The sequence below is a fragment of the Condylura cristata genome, unplaced genomic scaffold (genome assembly GCF_000260355.1).
Source record: "Condylura cristata isolate star-nosed mole 26May11 unplaced genomic scaffold, ConCri1.0 scaffold00007, whole genome shotgun sequence".
Taxonomy (NCBI): Eukaryota; Metazoa; Chordata; class Mammalia; order Eulipotyphla; family Talpidae; genus Condylura; species Condylura cristata.
The window spans coordinates 5,770,786-5,776,688 of NW_004567108.1; positions in this window are offsets into that span (position 1 = coordinate 5,770,786).

Below are 5,903 nucleotides of genomic sequence, written 5' to 3' on the forward strand. Positions count from 1 at the left end.
TATAAATATAAAAATAAATATATATTTTTACTATTATAAAAAAGAAAGTGCTCGCTGGGGAGCAGCAGGGGAGAGCGAGAGTCCTTCCTTTTAAACTGTGGGCTTCACCCCACGGGGTTACAAGTGAGGGGGGAAAAGCACAAAATGAGGTGAATAATAAACTATCCTATTATTTAAAAAAAACATCCCAACCATGGCCCTCCCTGGCGCAGCAGGTTAAAGCCCAGCACCAAGAAGCTAAAGCCACTTCAGCACCAGTTCGATCCCCGCCTGCCCCGGAGGTGACCACCTGGCGCGGCAGACCTCTCCTGACCCGCCCGCTGCTCCCCATCAGTCGGCCTGTTCTGCTCCCCACTCTCTCTGGTGAGTCCTTTCACCGCCCCTGCACCTCTGACCTGTACCCCAGTTCTGTATGCATAAATAAAAATCTTTAAAAAAACAAAAAGTGGGCTTCACCCCAAATGCAGGGGCCAAAACCTCAAAGGTGATCACATTTTGGAAAGTCTCCTTTGGGTTAAAAAAAAAAAAACAAAAAACCCGCCTGTTGAGAGTAGATTCAGCGGCCCGTGTGGTCTCGGGCCCCAGCGCCTAACTCACAGCCAGTGCCGTGTTCCGAGCAGGAGATAAATGACCGTAATGATCAGGTGTTCCGAATGAGGCACGGTGTTGCATCTGCAATCCCACAGCAAAGCTCCTCCCCAGGTGGAGAACCCAGAGCTTAACCGGCAGCAGCAAACTGGTAGCCAATCCCATTTGGAAAAACTGGGCCAAAGGTGCCTTGGCTGAACTAAGGTAGTTCTTGAGCCCTTGGTAGTTCTTACAGTGAGCGCAAGTGCAACTCTTGCAACCTGTCAGGTTACCTCTTGGTTTTCGTTGGCTAAATGCACCTAAATCCTAGGGTTTCTCTGTGGCCACTGAGGATGCAAATGCAGGTGTCGGTCCCCGGCTTTTTTATGGTGGTGGAGAGGAATCATCAGTTGCACTAGGTGGATTTGATCCCTCTTGGGTTGTACCCCATTTTCAAATGGAAATGTAACCCCATGGGGTCTGTGGTAATTTCAAGGACCTTCTCAGGCAACACCACTAAATGTGCAAAATGCAGCGTCTCGCAGAAAACAGCAATGGCAGAGCTTGTCAAGGACACAAAAGTTTTGGAGATGAGCTTGGAAATATAACTAGCCTCGATTGGGACGGTCATAAAGGAACCCACTCCATTCCTAGCTGGTGGATCCCAAACTAAATACGGAAAGTTAATTGCCCCTTAAGCATAAACTACAAATCTTAACAAGTGTGGAGGTCTTTTTGGTCCAAACGAAGAACTTCATCATCTACTTGTGGATGTTCACTGATCACAGACCATTCTCCAGCCCCCTCCACCTCACTCCCCTTTTTGTTGGTGGTAGTCAGCATTTGCAATGGTACATTTTGTTCCTGCTAGAACTCAGGGCCCCTTGTGTAAATGAAGAGTGGCCATCAGCAAGTCTCTTGAAAACTGTTCCAAAACTAAAGATAAGACATTCAATCGATGCAGATCAATCATTTCAAAAGTTGCTCAGACAAAGGTGTTTCAGCTCTTGATGACCTTTTATTCCTGGTAGGAATAGCTGAGAATAAAGAGAACTGCGAAAACTTGTTTTTATTACCCCAAAATACTTTTTCTGTATGTTCAGCAATCAACTAGGAAGGCCAATGGCAGAAACTTCAAAACATTATGTTTTAAAAGTCCTCCGGCTTTGCAAAGATTGTAATTAGAAATTTCACATTTCACTTTGCCTATGTCGTGGGAATACCTGTGGGTTTATGGATATATCTGACTTTTAAAAACCCATCCCCTTTCTGTTTGGGATGTAGTGGGTATTGTACACATGGGGTCCCTTGTGGAAAACTCTAGATGGTATTGATTTTGCTCCAAGAAATCATTAGTGTGTGAATAAATTTGAGTCCGTTCAAGTTAGCACTAAGCAGCTAACTTGAGTAACTTGAGTAGGATCTGTGCCCATCTGAACATCTAATTTTCCAGAAAACTTTTTCACCATCATCCTTCTGACTTAGCAGCATCAGAATAAAGAGAACCTCTTGCAGGCCTCTTTCCCAACCTTTCTGAAACCTTTCCCCACCTCCACTGTGAAAGCAGAGAGACTGCCAAGAGTCTCAGACCAAATGCATTTCACTCTTATTAACAATTGCCAAAATTCCCTGAATTTATCTTGGTCCAGCATTTGAGATGTCTCCAAGGGGCTTTCTAAAACAATATCTTAATGTCTCCATCAGCATTCCTCTTGACATTAGACGTCGGAGGTAGCAGAACTGCAATACGATAAGATAAAACTCCACCCTCCAGAATCACAGAGCAACTCGCCCTGGCCAAAGCTGCAGCTGCAGAGAGAGAAGCTGTTTTCATCTTTTCATAACATAGTCAGGTCTGAGCAAGCTCACAAACCGTTCGTGCAGATTGTGCTTCCTGGTTCAGTCACTGATATTTTGTTAAAGTTTGGAAGAATCGTTTAACTTCTATTAGAACATGTGATCATAATGATGGCTAAAGGGTCAAAGTCTTTGGAAATATTACCATTTTCCATAGCTTTAATGGTGGCCTAGTTTTCTATGAAAATGATAGCTAGAGAGACAAATAACACAGACACACACACACATACACACACTCACCCCTGGTCAAGGACTCAGCACTGATACCATCTCACAAGTCTCTGGAATTGTTAAAATTCTAAACTGCTTAGTATTTTATGTAGCTTCAAGAACTACATTAACTCCAATCCCACAACAAAACAGCCCATCTATCAAAAATATTGAGTGCTGAATGCTGCATCAAGCCTCAATTTTTATCAAAATCACTAAATCTCACCAGCCTGTCCCACTGCAAAAAGACAAAGAATAGAGATATTCTACTGATGCTGGAATAAGGACAAAAAGATATTTGATTCAGCCAATAAAACTGAAAGGCTAGATGAGAAAGCCAAGGAGATAAATAGCCCATTCTGAATTAGGATGCAGACAGGACTTCAAGGCGTACATTTTTTTCTTGGTTCTAGTTGCTGGGACTGGAGAAGGTATTTGTTGACAGCCTCCACAAGCTCCCCTTTGCCAAACATAATATTTTTTCCAGTGTGGTAGTAGTGAAATGTGTCTCTTGTCCTGAGTTTTAGACTCCCTGGCCAATTTTTTTTTTCTGGAAAAATACAGCAGGGTGGGTACCATTGATAATCAGAACTGGTAGCCAGCATTCTAGGGAAGCAATTTCCAAAGAACAGAGCAAAGTTGTTATACGTGCTGCCTTTAGCGTTTTATGATTTTTTTTCCAGAGCAGCTAGATCTGACTATGGAAATATACAATTAAAGCGCTGAAGACATGACGTCACAGACATTCTTGGTCATCTAGGTCTTACATCACTACCACTTCAGAGTGGAGTATTGTCCGTAGGGGAAGGGCTATTACATTTAATTTGTTCAGACCCGAGTGTACATGAACTTGGGGGTACCAGGAGGCTTGGTTTCCAGAGATGACTTGTGAGTCTTCTCTGAACTAATGAAAAGCTGGCACCCCTGAGTTCTCTGTCTGACCAAGCAGGAGGTCTGAGCCACCTATGGGGGGCTGATGGGGTGCCCGTGTAGGTTTCAGCTTGTACATGTTCCCATACTCTCTAAACTTCAGGAACTGGTAAACGGAGAGTATTCTGAACAGTCAGTCCAGTAGCTGTGATATCTTCTAGAAACAGCTGTTGTAGACATATAAAGCAGGTTCAATTTCTGTCTCAAGATTCCTCCTCCCCATCAAATGCACATTTGATGCATGGAATGTGGAATGTGGAAAAGCATGTTGAGATTTCCCAAAAACTTAAAATTGGAAATTCCATATGATCCAGCTATGTCATTTCTGGGTATTTGTCTCCCAGATATAAAACCATTCGTTTGAAGAAATGCATGCACCCATGTTTATTATTTATAATAACCAAGAGCTGTTGAAAGTTAAGCTGCCCATTGCACTGACGAGTAGAGAAAGAAGATGTGGCAGATTTCGTTGTGGAATATTACTTGGCTGTGTAAAATGTGAAATCCTCTCACTTGCACCAATCTGGATGGACTTAGAGGGCACGATGCTATAGGAAATAAGCCAGAGAAAGACACAATATGTGATTTTACTCATATGAGGCATATAGAGAAAACAAATGAACAGATACACTAAATCAAACAAGAAGCTTTTAGACCATAAGGCCAATTAGTGGCTTCCAAAGGGGGGTGGAAAGGAGGGTGGGTCAGATATGTTCATTCTCAGTGATGCACCTCTGAAACATATAATGTTACAATGCAACAACACTTCAATAAAAAATAATTGATTAAATAAAAGATGCTTAAACTCTCCCCCAAAAAGACACCCATCCTCGAAGACAAGAATGCAAATGGAGTTTTGACGCAAGTCAACAAGTACATCTCGAAGAACTGCTTACATCTTCTATTGTTTCAGACACTGGAGACAGAGTGAGTGAAACAAGAATGACAAAGTCCGCACCCGCACGAAGCTTCTAGAATCTCCTGTCCTTCCTGACTTTCTGGATGATAGAATGACCTGTATCTTCTGTCCAGTCCAGCCGCCACTATCCATGTGTAACTGCTGCACCCCTGGAGTGTGGCTAGTGCAAATGAAGAACTGACGTTGCATTTGTGCTTAATTTTAATTAGCTTTAAATAGCATGTGGACTGGTGGCTCCATCCTGGTGGTGATCTGAGAGCAGTGCTATCCGGCTCGCAAACCCTTCTATGTTTATGCGGACGGCTTGTGAGCCCTGAAAGGCAGTGATTGTGCCTAAGGACTTAATATTCAATTTTATCCATTTTTGATACATTTAAATAAACACATGTGGCCAGTGGCTGATGTCTTAGCACAAATCTAGAAAGTTACTTCTCAAATTGTGGTCCCTTGACCAGCAGCATTAGCCACGCCAATAATGTGAGAATTCGAGTCTGTTTTCACAAGACGCCAAGATTGTAGTTTAAGAAGCACATGTCTTTTAGAGCAGAAAAAGAGTGTACATACATGTACATATGAGTGTGCATATAGCAGAATATGTACATATGCATGAATGTGTGTACGTATGTGAGGGTGCGTATGTGGAGAACAGGGAGCCCCCTGGTGCAGAATAAAACATGAGGAAGGGTGGGGAGCCCAGCAAAGCGAGGTTTTTATTTTGAAACCTTAAAAATAGCAGCCACAAAATTCTTCACTGAATAGGTGACGTTGGAGAAAAAACTTGAAAAGGAAGACGTGCTGGGGATTCTGCAGGAACAATGGTCCAGGCGGCTGGAACAGGACCCACGAAGGCCCTGAGGCAGGACCAGACACACCTTGCTGGTTTGTTCCAGGAACTGCAAGAAGACCTCGGGGCTGAGCAAAGAGTGGGGCAGAGGGCAGAAGGGTCCCGAGGGCTCCCGTGAGACAGAGGGCTTTTAAGCAAGGGGCGTGATATGACTTGACAGATAATTTAAAGGCACCGCTTGGTTTTGTGCAGAAACCAGGGACACCAGTTCCAAGGAAGGGAGATGAGGTGGGTAGGCTGAAGCGACCAGCAAAGTGGGAGAGGGGGGCAGCTTCGGTGCCCACGGCAACCACAGTGTTGGGGTCACAGTGTTGGGGTGCAGAGGGTGAGAAAGGGGCAGGTTGTGGGTATTTTTTGGAGATAACAAAAAGATTTGCTTGCGAATTGGATGTGAATTGAGACACAAAGAAAACAGTCAGGCTCCCCCTGGTGGTGCAACGGGTTAAGTGCAGCACTATGAAGCTGTCCACAGCTGCTTCACTACGAGTTCCATCTCCACCCCGGAGGTGACCCACACGGCACCGCAGACCTCTCCTGCCTCCCCGCTGCTCCCCTCAGCAATGGACTTCGTCCATC